This window comes from Hevea brasiliensis, chromosome 11, assembly GCF_030052815.1.
Source record: "Hevea brasiliensis isolate MT/VB/25A 57/8 chromosome 11, ASM3005281v1, whole genome shotgun sequence".
NCBI lineage: Eukaryota > Viridiplantae > Streptophyta > Magnoliopsida > Malpighiales > Euphorbiaceae > Hevea > Hevea brasiliensis.
The window spans coordinates 73883716-73899483 of record NC_079503.1 but is presented as its reverse complement, the minus strand read 5'-3'; the positions used below and the strand labels follow the sequence as shown (position 1 = coordinate 73899483).

At 25.6% G+C, this 15768-nt stretch overlaps 1 long non-coding RNA gene across 1 annotated transcript; it reads right to left on the bottom strand.

The window, feature by feature from the left end:
- Window positions 1–9017: 9017 nt before the first annotated feature.
- On the bottom strand, window positions 9018–11315 carry LOC110664065 (uncharacterized). The gene is made up of 2 exons (XR_002496626.2): window positions 11097–11315; window positions 9018–9224 (listed from the first exon to the last, which is right to left on the bottom strand). It is a non-coding gene; the product is annotated as an uncharacterized LOC110664065 (long non-coding RNA).
- Between the last annotated feature and the right edge of the window lie 4453 nt (window positions 11316–15768).

Below are 15768 nucleotides of genomic sequence, written 5' to 3'. Positions count from 1 at the left end.
TTGCGCCACCGGCGCCTTATCGAATACTCTTGTAAATCATCTTCTAACTTAGCTTTTCTTTATTTTTTTTTTTTTAAATTGTATTCCCAATTATTATAGTTTGTCACTGAAAATTTTAATACTTTTTATATTCCCTCGTATAAATGAAATTTATTTTAAAATTGTGAAAAGTGATTTCACCGATTATGCGAGTGAATAAATATATATTTCAGTAATTTAAAAATATATTTGATAAAGTGTGATATAATATAATATAATATAATATAAATTATATGTAATATAATAATTATTATTATTTTTTATATTTAATTATAAAATAAAAATATAAGCAATATAACGTAATAATAATTTTATTTTTATTATTTAATTTATTTATAATGTTAATAATAAGTAATAGTTATAATAATTAATAATTGAGTAGTAGTGGTAGTGATAGTGATAGTGATAGTGATAACTAAATGATGATGGTGGCAGCGGATATAATGATGGTTAGATAGTGATAATGGCAATATAAGGTAGGGCAATAGTAATTGTTAGGTAGTGATAAAGAGTGAATTAGTAGTAATGGTAATGGCTTAGTAGTGGTAATGGTGATAGTGATAGTGATAGTGATAAAAAGGTGAAGGTGGTAATAAGATGAGATAATTGTGGTATAGATGTGGTAGTCACTTGTATAGCAATGATAATTATAATTAAATCAATTTTTGTATATATTTTTAAATATAATAAATTATATTATGTAATTATCATTTCACTATATGAAATTTTTTTATATTACTAAATAATATAATTAAATATGTAATATAATTAATTACAATATAGGTTATATATTTTATAATTTTTTAATTTTAATTATTATTTCTAATAAAATATTTGTAAGTGTACGGAGAAAGTTATGATAATATAGTGAGAAAAAAATAAAATTAAAGTGAAACCAAATCAAAGCAATGATAAAGAGTTCCAAAGTACAAAGTTTATAATATTACATAATTAATACTTTTTAGTCATTGGAATAAGTAAGATGAATTAGATAATCAAGTGGCATCATCAACCACTCTCTCCTAGCAAAATTAAAGTTTTTTTTTATTGGTCAAACTACGTAATTTATTTTTAATATTTTCACTCTAATTAAAATATTATTTTTTTTATTTATATTATTCGATGGCATAGTATTTATATTAATATTTAAAAATTGAGGGAATAATTCATGAAAAATTATTTTAGATGTTGAGAGAATATTTTGATCAGAGTCAATAAGATGATATTACTATTTTTATATTTCACAGTTAATTTAATAGTTATTTTTTTTCAAGCACTTTTATTTTAAATTATTATATAAATAATTAATCACTAATAGTTAATATTTAACAACAAGTAAAATAATTGATAATTACTAAAATAACTAGCAACTACTAATGTAATTACATTTTATATTAAAATTCAGTAAAAAAAAAATTGATTGTATTACATTGTATTAGGATCTATCAAATATATAGTCTTAGTAATTAAAATTTGAAAATATTTAAATAAAAAATTAATATTTAATATGATAATTAATTTTAATAAAAAAAATAAAAATAAAAGAGATACTATTCCATTTGGTATTTTTTAAGTAATTTTTTTATGATAAGTGGCTTATTTTATAAAGTTATTTTTAAGGTTCAAATATATATATTAGAATTGTAAAGTTTTTAAAAATTATTTTCTTTTACATCATTTTAGATTTTCATTTCTTTATTTTTTTTCACTGTTAATTATTATATTAATAAAATATAAAACTGTCTATTTTAATTTAATCTAGTGACTGAAAGGATATCACTTATCTGATAGATTGAGGTTTAAGTTCATACTTCCCATTCCCCTTATTTAAAATATATATATATGAGACTAATTATTAAAAAAAAAAAAAGAGTAATGCAGCAAAATTGCCTTAATTAAAGGAAGAAGAAGTGGCACAATTAGATGAAGACGTGCCAATCTCCCAACAAAGACAATATTTGGGTCAACTATTTACTAGAAGTGGTTGAATTTTAGGTAGTTTGGAAGGATTTATCCTTGTTTAATTAATATATATCAAATTTTTTATACAAGGTTGATGATGTTAGAACCATGATTTTTAGTGTGAAAGTGACAATATAACTTCCTTGTTTGAGGGCTTTAGGAAAAAAAAATTACAAGTACTTCTTCTTTCTAGAGATTTTAAATAATAATAATAATAAGTTGGGAAGGTAGGGAAGGTGGGAAATTTTAATCTTGACCCAAATTAGAATATCTCAATTGTGTTGGAAGGTGGCTAAATAAACCATGAGAGGTGCAATGAGATCATCTTTCTCTTCATTTTTATTATAATAATGATAAAAAAAAATTCATATTAATTTGTTTGATGAATGGAAGAAAATTTCATATTCTTAAAAGATATAAGAAATAACAGCAAGAATTGATAAAATTTTATTTTTTTCAATATATAGAATATTGAATAAAACTATGCAAAAACATGATTTATTAAGTATTTGCATAGTTTTATTCAATATATTTTTTTTATACTGAAAAAAATAGAATTCTATGCATCTTAATCTATAGATATACATAAACCTATAAAATAATGTTTGAATTATTGGTAGAGATATAATCACATTAAAAACGAATTATATATATAATTTTATGGCTTCAATGCTTTTGTTTTGCAAATAACTTTGAACAGCAAAATTCCATTGAATCTTACTTGGTAGCTTTCTTGATATCACGATCCAAACACATAAGTTAGATCAGCACTCAAAACTTGAGCTAGCATAAGGTCTCTGAAATTTATAGTAAGCGTATCAAAATCAAGTCTAACACAATACATCTATAAAGCAAGGGAGTCTAACACAACCCGGGAACAACATATTGTATCTAGAGGAGTCTAGCTCAACCCTTAATTAAACTCAAATAATCGTTCATGTCCATATATCTATAACATTGACTAGTGCCATTGCTGAGTTCTAAGCAAATATAAAAAAATAAATATAGACTAAAAAGTATATAATAACCTTTTTCAGGAAAAATGCAAAAAAAATATTTGAACAATAACGAGTTTTCAAATTAAAGATTAGATATTGATTTATTATTACAATTTCTATAATTACTTAGGACTAATGCATTCCTAAGATGAAAATGCACAAATAATATCAAACAAACAAAATATCTTATATTTGCATAAGGAGATAATTTAGAGCCACATGCACATTTGTTATAAATATCACATATATGTGGGAGCTGATCTCTTACCTTAGCCGCCTAGTATATAATAGATGTGTCTAAGGCGAGCTCTTTTGCTCGCTATCTGGGAGCTTTACTCCTCACCCCTATCACTAACTTTTCATAAAAATACTATATAAGCAGTCAACATGCCAAAAGACTCCACTCATCAAAACGACATGTATTCAAAATTCACTGTGCTTACAAATGAAAATTTCCTCTCTTTTACATTATTTGACTTTGCTCTTTTCATAGCTTAACATTCTTAATAGCTAGGTCCCATCTTAGTAACCTAGTGCTCCAACTTTGTAACTACCCAAATTCAAGACCGTTACTGGTGCTACGATATGAAAATATACATGCACACACACACATATATACACGTATAAATAAATTCATTTTCATTAAACACTCACAATTTACTATTAGATTCCACTTACCATTTCAATTGTACACATTTCATGGGCTAGGGCCATCGTTAAATCATAATCATTCATATCCTTATATCTGAAGATGGAATCTACGTAAATAGGATCTTTCAACACATCGATACTGATATTTACTTAAAGACATGTTATTTTATAAAATGAGCATAGCCTCAGTGATAATTTATTAATAAAAAACTTGATAATAGCAAGCACAGTGCCAAAAAGTTACTACAATTATACATGTCTCAATACAGCTCCACAAAATAGTATAATAGAATATACAAAATATTATATTGAACCTTAGAGCTTACTTATGAAAAATCTTCTGATTACATCTCTTACTCTTGTCCTTGAAGAGAATAGATAAAAGAAGGGAAAGTGACCATATAACTCAGTCAATAGAGAATTACATGAGAAATAAAATATCTTAAATAAACATTCTTTAAGCACATGAATGCTCAATCAAATGAGATTTTTCATAGCACAAAAAATTCACATCAAGGTAGCTATATCACCAAAGGTTTCCTCCCCCCTTTTCATTGATCCAATATGCTCGATCCACTATGGGTACTATTTAGGACTTCCTCGTAAAATTGATTTTACAAAAGTAGATGCTAGATATACAAAATTGCCTTATCTGGACACCCTATGATCTTTGAGCTCATACTGAATGCATGTTTTCCTTCTATTTTCATTTTTTTCCATTTGGGAATCAATGGGCCATCCATTACTATCAGACAAACAAAAATATAATGCAGCACATTCATGATTTAAATAAATACATAGATATACATTTGTTGCCCTAAAACATGTAATATACATAAAGAAAATAGTTAGATGCATGAATGTAAATGTGAAGTAATTGTACTTCCAATTAAAATATTTTATTTCACTAATTATTATAATCTTTGTAATTTATAATCATATGGTTGTAATTAGACTTCTAACTCGAAATTCTATAATTCTAAAAATAATTTTAATATTATTAAATAAAAGCTATTAAAAAAATAAATAAAAGATAGTTTTTACTCATAATTATGACGCAGGTAATTCATTAATTATTATAATTATTGTATTTCCAATTTAATTTTATTTGTTCAATTATGAGTTTTCTTTTGCTTAATTAATTTTAAGATTTGTTTACCAATATTATAGTGTGTAAATAAACGTATAATTGGTTTTTTCCCTTTTTCAATTGAATTTTATTTAAATTTTAAACAGTTATTTTCAATATAATCATTACAATTATTGTATAACATCATTTTGCAAATTTTATTAAAAAATTATAAAGTAATTAAATTATATAATTTTTAATAATATTTTTACACTTCAATTATTGTCAATTATGAATTTTCATATTTATTTAATTATACTTTTAAGTTTTTCCAGTTCAACTCTCTCTCCATATATAGATTGATTACAGATTTTACCAATTTTTTAATTTAATAAAATGTCTAAATTAAAACTTGAGGACACAAGTGTAATCTACTTTGTTTTTATACGAAATATTTAATAAATACAAAATTTTAGAAAACACCAAGACTTTGTTTTTTTGACAACTACATTTGCTGAGACTATAATCAATTTAATAATTAAAAATCATATAGACTAATTTACCCTCCCATAATCAATATTTTTATCTTAAGGCTCCATTTATTTTGTAGAAAATAATTTGTATATGGAAAAAATTTTTCATGGTAAATATTTTTTAATATTTTTCATTATTTGGTTGCAATGTTAAACTAATTGGTATGTGTTTATATTATGTATATATAAATATTTTTATATTTCAATAAAATTATCAAAGTTTCAAAAATGAAAAATCACTTTCTCATTCAAAAAGAGAAAGTCATTTTCCTTGATAATAATTTAATTTTCTTTTTGACGAGAAAAATATTTTCTGTTAACTCATTTTTCTAAGGGTTTCAAATGCTAGAAAATATGAAAAATATTTTCCGTGAAACAAACAGAGCTTTAATTTTGGGAGTATCCCATATTTATAGCCTAAAACTTATGTTAGACTCTATTTAATATGAATTAAAATAAAAAAGAAAAAACATTAATTTTTTATATAAAAAAATAATATTTAAAAAATTTAACTATTCTCACTATTTTAACAATTCTTACTATTATATATCTCAAGTAATCTTAAAATAAATAAATAGTGATGTTCTAAACAGTGGACTTCTTTTATTCAGGTTAAGCAAACATTAGTGCTGCATATTTTTATTCCAATATCATACAACCTTTTGTTTCATATTTTTTTTTATTTGACTTGTTATCATATTTTTATCATATTCATTTTTGTGTACATAATTCATTCACATGATTCTCAGATTTTTCATAAATAAATAACTCTTATTGTTTATTTGCTTTTATGATTATTATTATATATATAGAGAGAGAAAGGTATTCACAAAAATATGACACCTGATATTCTCTTTAATAATATTATCACGTGACATTCTTTATTATATATAAATTATAAATTATTTAATAATTAATATATTAATACCGTAATAAGTTGCAATTGTTATAAGGTAACTTATAACATATGTTAGCATATATTAATTATATATATTTTAATTATTTCTATTATAAAATCTTTATTAAAACATTTGAGAAATAAAAGTAATAAAAATAAAATATGAAATAATTAATAAAAATTTTAAAATATTATATTATTTTTAGATATTATATTTAAAATAATATATATAAATTAAAATTATTAATAGTTACATTCTAATCAATTTCCTAATTTATTTATATAGGTGATGATAGGAAAAGTCATAATCTACATAATATTTTAATGGAAGGACTCAACTAAACTCAACTAAGCCTTTATCTTAAAAATTTGAAGTTGGTTATATGGATTATTTTTCTTCACTCTATTTCAATGGAAGGACAAAAAAGAAAAATAGATTCTCTGTTGATTAACTGTCCATTTCAAGTTTGAGGTCATAGAAAAAATGATAGCTCATGATCATAGATTATTAAACCTATTTGTTATTTTTTTTTTAAATTTTAATTATTAAATCTTTTCTTTTTTTATTTTTAATTCTTATTAAATAAAGTATGAGAGAAATTATAAGCTACAAATATGGAATGTTTACTAAATTAAGACATGAATAATAATTATAGAAGGGGTAAATTAGTCTTTATAAATTTTATTAATTAAAATGATTGTTGTTTTAGTTAATATAATTGTGAAAATAGAGATTAAAAAAAAAATATCGTCCATTATAACCCTGTATGTATTTATGTTTGTATGAAGAAAGTTGTGATACTATAATGAAAACAAATAGATTTGGTCTATAATGAATCAAAGATAAAAGATATATAGTAAAATTTATCTATTAAATATATGAATATCATGTATTTATATATTAAATCCATGATGAATCGGAGGTCTATACAGGAAATAGAAACCAAATCAAAGCAATGATAAAGAGTTCCAAAGTACAAAGTTTACAATATTAGATAATTAATACTCTATAGTCATCAAAATAAGTAAGATGATTAGGTAGGGGTGAGTATTCGGTTAACCAAATTGAATCGAACCGAACTAAATTTTTAACTACTCAAATTATTAACCAACTTTAAAAATATTAATCAAACAGTACCGAGATTGAGAGAAAATTAAAATTAACCAAAATGAAAAATATTAAAATTAACCGAAATGGAAAATATTCGATCGGTTATTGGTTATAACCAAATTAACTAAAAAAATAAAATATATATTTTATATTATTAATTATTTAATAAAATATTAATAAAAATATATTTATATTTTTTATTTATAAAAATAATAAATATGATTTAATATTAATAAGATAATAATTACAAGTTAAATATTATTATAAAATCATAAAAATAATAATTATAAATAATATAATATAAATAAAATTATAATTAATATATTAATTAATTAAATTCAATTATTTCGGTTAGTTCAATTGCCAAATCAAAGGTAATCAAATCGAAAATTAAACCGAACTAAATTTACTCTTCTTGAAATAACTGAATATCATTGGTTCGGTTCAATTATAATTGAATGACACAATTAGGTAGTTAAATGTCATCATCAACCACCCTCTTCTAGCAATAATTAAAGATTTTTATTTGCCATAATATGATATAAAATATAGAATATCAATAAAAATGATTTGATTATTTTTAATACGTAGAATCAAATATTTTTATATAAAATTATAATAAATTAATAATGCAAACAAATTTTGTATTAAAATTTAATAAAAAATTTTAATTGTATTAGATTGCATTATAATCTATCAAATAGTTTTAATAATTAATATAATAAATATAAACATAATAATAAAAGTAAAAAACTATGCCATGTAATGATTTTTTAAGTACATATATTTTATGATAAGTGACTTCTATTTATAAAATTATTTTTATGGGTTGTCTGTGTATATATATTTTAAAATATCTGCCTTCACATCATTTTATATATATTTTTTCTTTTATATTTCTTTCATTTATTAATTTATCATATTAATTAATAAAATATAAGACTAATTAAAACAAAAATTAATGCAGCAAAATTGCCTTAATTAAAGGAAGAAGAAGCGGCACAATCAGATGAAGACGTGCCAATCTCCCAACAAAGACAATATTTGAGTCAACTATTTACTAAAAGAGGTTGAATATTAGATAGTTTGGAAGGATTTATTCTTATTTATACATTTAATTAATACGTCAAAATTTTCATACAAGAGCGAACCATGATTTTTATCGTGAAAGTGACAATGGAACTTGCTTGTTTTAGGGCTTCAGGATTTCCAATTTCAAAATATCTATTCTAATTTCTATTCTAACTTTTTAATAACAGTGAGACAATCTCTCATTTTTTTTTAATTTATTTTGTAATAAAATGCGAAACTGCACTTAATGTAATCAGTTCTTATAATTATTTGATTCAGAAGTTAAAAACACATTATAGTTGATACACTCAGTATTTGATACGTTAAACTATTTATTAGTCAAATTATTTTTACAACAATAATTACAAATAATTCTTCTTTTAGAAATTTTAAAAAATAATAATAATAAAAAGTTGGGAAGGTAGGTGTCACGACCCGATTTCACTGGCCGAACCGGTACTAGAACTTGAGTCAGTATAAAGCTCGAAAATCTGTAGTAAGCCTACATAACTATAATCCAACAACCAAAACCAAATAAAGGGCCCAACTCAAGAAAATAAATTGACAGAGTCCAGCCATAAAATGGATAATCCAATTGGGAGAAAAACTCACCCGACCTATAATATAATAAAATGAATAATTTGGGGAGCTCAGCTTATCCTCATAACTTATATCATATCCAATATCACAATGGAGAGCTCAGCTCACACTAAGTCTAACATTCCACATACATAATAATTTTAACAAGTTAGTTTTACATCATAAGAAAAACTAATATAGTTACTGCGAAATTCTAGATATAACAAAAATAAATATAGTTAATACATCAATGGATTAAGTTTCCCCATGAGAAAGAAAGCAGATTAACTTCAAAATAACATCCACCCGTCACCTGAGAAAAAATAATTGAGCAAGGGTGAGCATTCGACTCAGGAAACTAGATATTGATTATAAATATAATTTCTATAGCTATCGAAAATTAATAGAATCCTAAATATGAAATGCACACTAAGCACTTATATCAAGCAAATAACCCAATTCTCCCACAAGAAAATAATTTGGAGCTACACATTCACTTAGAATAGTATTTCCATACATACTATGGGAGTTGATCCCTATCCAGTTCTCTTATTCCAAGATTTACTAGTAAGCTCAACTCAAGCCAAAATTTCACTTAAATTCACGTGCGAAGGCCAGCGAGATCAACTCATAGCCGTGCCTAGCCCTAACTTTACATATTTATAAGGACCGGGTTTCAGCGAGACTAACTCAAGCTGCGACTACCTGTCCAACACACACACACACACACATAAATATAAAACACAGCTCCAAATTATCTCCAGGGCGGCAAATATAAGTAATTATCAATAAATAAATATGTAACAATAAGAGTGCTCTTAATTTATTTAACCAAGCATGTAAATATATTTATAAAATGCATGAGCATACCAAAAATATATAAATAATATTGAAATTATAAAATATAATCAATATCTAACTCATTGACTAGTCAATCCGACTACAACTAGTTTAGTTGGAAGGGAAAAGACTGGCCGACACTGATCACCTATACAAATATATTGACCTTTATCAATTTACTGTTAGAATTAACTAATTAATTTAATTTACAGAAGCAAGAATAAGTCCTAAGGTCTTGCCGAAATTTCAGTAGAGTCTCCCTTATAACTGGACCTAATATCCTGTAAGAAAATTCAACAAAAAACAATACACAGGGCCTCAGGCCTGCAACAACTATATTACATGTCCATCCAAGGCCTACGAAAACCTAATCTAAGTCTAAATATCTAATCTCCAGCTTGGATCCTCAACTCTTCCACAATCCAATTAAAACCACAATCTCAAAAGTTTTTACTAAAATATCATAATATAATTATAATCAAGTTCATCAATAAAACTTTAATTCCATATTAAATTTCTAATGAAAAGTTGACAACACTCCCTCTTAAAATTGGACTAAACTCCTAGTTAAAAAATTCAAATCCACAATTCAACAATTATATCAACTTATACAAATTTCTAACTTATACCTTCATACAAATATTAATTACAACACTTCATACCCAAATCTCATTAAAATATTTCATAATATATCCACATCACCAAAAATCTAACTAAACATTTATATTTATTTTTCAAAAATATTCCACAATCACTTAAAAATTCACTAAACACCATATACTATCTCAAAATAATTTTACTTCTATCAAAATAACATATTTAACTTAACCCAATCCTTAATACTAAATTTGGCAATTTGCACATTCAAATTTATATAAAATATTCTAATCATCAGATAAATTTCAAATTTTAACCATGTGTTCAAGACATCCCAGTACAATATCATTAAAAATTTTAGCATCAAATTATCTTTACATCATGAGATATATCAAAACATCTATCCAACCCTTCAAATTTTGAATTTTTCAGAAATAATTCTTATTCAGACAACTCATACAAATAATTTATATCTCACAAAATACAAGTCCAAAATTTACTAAATTTTGACACAAAGCCTCAACATCCTAAAGATCATCTGTACTAAATTTCATAATTTTCAGAGTACTCTAACTATTTATTTTTCTCAAATTTCAGCGGCTCTAAAGTTCAGAGTTCCAATCTAGACAGGATAAGTCCAATAATTTATTTCTCTAAATCCAACTATTGAAAAATTACTAAATTTTAATCATAACTTCTATGCATATAGATATTAAATATATCCAAAAATCAACGGTAGAAAATCTACCAAACTTATCTAGAAGAGTGAAGAATTTGCTGCCTTGATCATCCCCTATTTCTGCTTTTATTCACTTTCTTTCTCCCTTTTTCTCTTTAATTCCTAGTTTTCCAAGTTACCATCTCTCTTTTTCCCTTGCCAACGTTCACCGTCACCGGAGAACTCCAAAAATTCTGGCCATCGTCCTTCTTCTTCTTTCCTTTCTTTCCTTTTCTTTCTCTTTGTCGTTTATTCTTTCTATTTTTTTTTTAATTCTGGAGAAGAGGCTGCCACTTGTCCCTTTTAAAATAAATATCATTTTAATATTTAAATTCTTCAAAATTATATTTTTCACTCTAAAACTTCTAAAACTTTACTTTTAGGTCCAAAATTAAATTAATTTTTTCTCCCCAAAATTTTATAAATTATATTTTCATTCAAATAATAACCATATTTAATATTTCTTCAAAAAATAGAGTGCTACAGTAGGGAAGGTGGAAAATTTTGATCTTAACCCAAATTAGAATATCTCAATTTCAATGGGAAGGTGGCTATATAAACCATGAGATGTGCAATGAGACCAGCTTTCTCTTCACTTTTATTATAATAATGATAAAAAAAATCATATTAATTTGTTTGATGAATGGAAGAATTTAATCCAAAAACTTATTATATATATATATATATATATCACGTAAATTTCATACTCTTAAAAATTTTAAGAAAATAAATGGAAGATTTAATTATATTGGCATATACATGATTTATTCAATATCATAAATAATTAATTGTCATTTAATGTAATTTGTTAAAATAATTATAACAATATTTTTCTATTTTTATTCATAATTAATTATTTTTTATTGATTTTAATGAATTTTTTATTCAAAATACAGAGAATCATTTAGTTTTTTAAATTTTATGAATAAAGTAAATATTCAACAAATTATATTTATGAGAAAAAGGAATTAAAAATGACTTTATTCACTATCTTTATATGCTCTAAAGTATTTTCTAATTAATTACTAATAGTTATATTATTATTTAATCATAAATAAATTAGTTTAATCCGAACTGTATTATATATAATTAATATATTCTTATATAAATATGAATTCATTCCTCATAGTCTATTATAGAAATAGGTATAAGTAGGTTTCATAATGTTCAGTTTTTCCATGTGTTTTAAATTTATAGTTTTTTGTTCTTTTAAATAACAATTCCCTATTATGCTTAAGTATCATTTTCTAATTAGTTTGTCATTTCATGTATTAATTTTATATGAAATAGCAGGATACTATATAATTACTCCCAAAACATACACTTGCAAGATATAGAAGGAGGAGGAAGGAGAGAGAAAAGGAGAATGGGTAGGAAAGAAAAATAAAATAAAATAAAATTGATTTTTCATTCTAATCAATAGTAAATATATATTTTTTCTTTTTATTTCAAATTTGATTGTGTGGACAAGATTGCAACAAAATTCTCAAACAAGGGTAAATTTGATGAAATTAAAGGGATATTGGCATAAATTGCAAATCTGTGTGAAGGTTTGGATTTTGTTGTCATTAGGTCATATTTCAATTGTGGCTTTTGGGAATTTTTCAAATTTGGTCTATTATTGTTAGACATTTCTAATATCTGTTAACTTACAGGAATAGTAATAATAGATTCTAATGCTCATGATCAAAGTAAACGCTTGAGAACTGGCAGTAACTATTGTTACACTGCTCAAACAACTCCATCTTCATTTCACCTTCCTCCTCCTGCTCCGGTCAAGGAACCTCATGGTTCTTTTTTTTTTTTTCTTTTTTTTCGATTGTGCTAGAACAAGCCATTTCAATGGAGATTGTTTGTTTAGAGTTGTATTTTTTTTGAAATGGCATTTTCCCTCAAAAATCCTCCCTACTTTCTCTAAGTGTATGATCCACATGGAGGCTACCCTCCTCAGATACTCATTGTTAATATCGGGCGTTAGTTTGGGATAGGGCAACACGTTGATATTGGGCACTCCTCCTATTGAGTTAGCTTTCAGTGAGTTAGATTTATCCATTTTCTTAAGATAGTATCATAGTCTTCCCAACTAATGTCGGGTTTTTCATAAGTGTTTCACGCTCTAGGTATTCGATCCTCAATGTTCTCAAATTGGTTTCATTTAGTTGGGATGAGTGGATGAGTTAGATTTAGCCCATTTTCTTAAGAACAATGCTACCCCCTTTGCACATACTAGCTCTAGCAGTTATGTACCTATTCAGGTAATATGCTATTTCAGACAAAAAAATGGTAATATGCTATTTCTATCATTTTACCAAGTTATATCAATTGATGTGAAGTTCAGCTAAACTAAAATGCCTTAATTTCACCACTAATTTAGAAGTCTTTGACCTCTAAATATGCTGGACTGTAACACCCCCTTACTCGATCAACAATGTAGACGAGAAAAGGAATGTCACATCCTATGCGGAAGTACCTAATCTTATCTTATTCAATTGATGATCAATTTAATTCCCTCATAATTTAATTAAGAAAATTTTTAAATAAAAAACTGCAAAAGTTTCCCCATATTTTTAGCATTTGACCTGTTAAAGAATTAACCTGTTTAAAAATATCTACATGGGAAAATCTCAATTATACCACAATTTCAAATCACAATTTATATTTTCATTTCTAATCACATCCATTTCTATACATAAAATTTTCTTTCATTACATTCATTTACAAAATGTATATATTTATCATACATCTCAAAATTTAATTACAAGCTTTGTGTTCAATTACAATACAAATAATAAAGCACTATTGAGTGCCAATAATCTATACTAAAATGATGTGTTGAGGTGACGAAGACTACTACTGCAGATCCAACCAAAATCCCTGTCTAGCGTCTATTAGGTCTTATCACTTGGACCTGTGCGAGGAGAAATCACCGCGCTAAGTATTTCTGCTTAGTAGTGCACTAGCATAATGAAAATATCATATACAAATAAAAATAATTTCAAGCTTGTATGAAATAAGAGAATGCACATTTAAATATTCATAAATAATTTTAAAGAGTATATAATTTATAACATCAATTTTTGTAGTTATTTCATTGGTTTAACTACATAATTAATTTGGATTTTTTCATAATATTTTTTCTTATTTTCTCATATTTCCATATTTTCATGATCTTTGGAAGTATTAATTTTCATAGGATCTTTCCCTTCCTTTTTTTCGATATTCAACTTTCTTAATTTAGTTTGGTGCCCAAAGTAACTTTAACAAAACTGTCTAGACTGGATACGCGGGTTTTACTAGCGATGGACACTCGGTGCCTCGGGCCGTCATACCTTCGGACACATCGGTGCCTGCCAGATATGCAATATAATTGGGCATAAAAACCATAGGAATAATCATATCGGACACTCGGTGCCTACCAATGATTATTCAAGCAATTATGAATAAGGGATAACCATATCGAACACTCGGTGCCTGACAATGGTATCCGAGCATAGAAGCTATGTGCAGTACTACTAATCTCATCCCTTCTTGGCATGCCAATCTATCTAACCCATATACTACTGTCTAAGCATACTCGGGCTAATTTATTATCATTAGCAATTCAAGTTTTCATTATTTCATCATTTAGGTACCATTCTTTCATAATTCCATCATAATTTCAATCATCATGAGAACATAAGTCGCAAATACAATTTCACATGTCATTCATGCTTGACATGCCATTGGCATTAATCAAAGTTCACAATTTACACAATTATGCTTGCATTTCATAAATTTCAGGTTTAGCACCTCAAATTCTTTAATATATTTGGTGAAAGTACAGTAGGAATTAGGCCATACCCTCTTCATTAGAGTTGTAGATCTATGTCTTATGTTTATTTTAGCTTTGGAATCATTCAATTTGCATTTATATAGCTTGATTCATGACCATTTTGCCAAAATTATTCAGGTGACTAATTTTCAATTTTCAGGTCACTTCCAGAATCCAGGCAGATTTCTGGACTCATTTTGTTAAGCAAATTTGGATAGGTTACAGTCATAATTTAGCATCATGGTCTTCTTATGAATTGTGTCTCAGGATTACATAGGCTCAGGAATTACTCAATTTGGAGTTTTGTAGAGTGAGTTATGCTCAATTTAGTGTGCACTGTTCATTTAGTCATTTTTCAGGGTTTCAGAATTTGCATTTACGAATTCCAGCACTAATTCAGGTATCTTCCAGTCAATTTCAGGACAAGGGTTATTCATGAAAGTTATTCATCTATGTCTTATCTTTCCAACAAAGTAAAATTTACCTCATTTGGAATTATACACAATGAATTAAATCCAAGTGAACAGGACATGTTCATATGCATTCTTTACTATTCTCAGGACAGGATTTGGGTAGTTTTTTGAACCCGAATTTGAATAAGTTATACTTTGAATTTGTCATTTTGTTCTTTAGGAAAGTTGTTCCTTTATGTTTTATCTTTTCAACAAATCAAGAATTACCTAATTTGGAACTTCCTAGAGTGAGTTATACTAATTTTAATCCGGGCTGTCCAAGGCGTCCTACTCCTAAGTTTCAAGCGTTGTAACTTAACTTTTAGCAATTTTTTTAAGTATCTACACACAGAATTAGGGAAACTTGTCTTCATGAAAGTTTTAGTATATTATCTTATCTTTAATTTGCCATTGGTTCAACACTAATTGGAGTTATATA